Raw genomic sequence first — 989 nt, 5'->3', positions numbered from 1 at the left:
TGTGTGTGTGTGTGTGTGTGTGTGTGTGTTTATGCTGCGTCACAGGGGGAAGGGCGGTGCCCCCAGGTAGGTCCACCAGCAGCGGTCACACCACAAACACAGACAGAGGAGGCAGTGTGTTCACAACAGCGGAGACTCCCAGGGACCAAACACACACGCACACACACACACACATACACACACACTTAAACACACACACACACACACACGCGCGGACACTTTCCTCCGCTCAGCCTGAAGGACGAACTGAGCCGAAGAGGAGCCGAAAGCAATCGGAGCATTTGGAAACATCGAAACAGGGAAGTCGGAGTGGAGCGCGTCAGTCAGTGCGGATTAAAAGCCGGGCCGTCAGCATGTTCAGCTGGGTGAAGCAGGAGCAAGGTGGACGCAACAAGGAAGGGGAGATGTACCAGACGGTGACGGAGGGACTGCAGAGCCTCTACACCAAGAAGCTGCTGCCGCTGGAGGAGACATACCTCTTCCATGACTTCCACTCCCCGGCGCTGGAGGCCGCCGACTTCCAGAGCAAGCCCATGGTGCTGCTCGTCGGCCAGTACTCCACCGGGAAAACCACCTTCATCAGGTACTAACCACCTCCACCTCCACCACCTCCACCGGGGTTCTGGTGCCGGCGAGGCCCGCTTTAAAGCTGTAGAACCCCGCTTTTTAATCACCAGTGCTCGCTGTGAGGTGTTGTGGGAGGAGAGGGAGTTACACCTTTTTTCTTATATCAGGTGTTAGATCACTTCACACACCTTTAGTTGAACTTCATACCAGACCTCATGTCAAAGTCAGACTGCTCAAGGCTCTCGTGCTTCTAAACAAGGATGGAGAAGTGGCAGAATATGATTATAAATTTCAAACTTACCTGTCGAGTCTTATGGTAAATACGGCTCAATAAAAATCCACCAAAGCCAATGTTCATTTAGGAAAAGTTCAGTTTTAGATCTGACTCCCTCCAGTTGCATTTAACTTTAAATATGGTTAAA

The 989-nt window shown here is 52.0% G+C and overlaps 1 pseudogene; it reads left to right on the top strand.

The window, feature by feature from the left end:
• Positions 1-86: 86 nt before the first annotated feature.
• LOC147819944 (EH domain-containing protein 4 pseudogene) lies at positions 87-595 on the top strand (annotated as a pseudogene).
• The last annotated feature ends 394 nt before the right edge of the window (positions 596-989 follow it).

The sequence above is a fragment of the Seriola lalandi genome, unplaced genomic scaffold (genome assembly GCF_002814215.2).
Source record: "Seriola lalandi dorsalis isolate HSWRI2012SDOR001 ecotype SW California unplaced genomic scaffold, Sedor1 jcf7180002011491, whole genome shotgun sequence".
Classification (NCBI taxonomy): Eukaryota; Metazoa; Chordata; class Actinopteri; order Carangiformes; family Carangidae; genus Seriola; species Seriola lalandi.
Note: the sequence above shows the minus strand (reverse complement) of the source record. Positions and strands in the feature narration are given on the sequence as shown.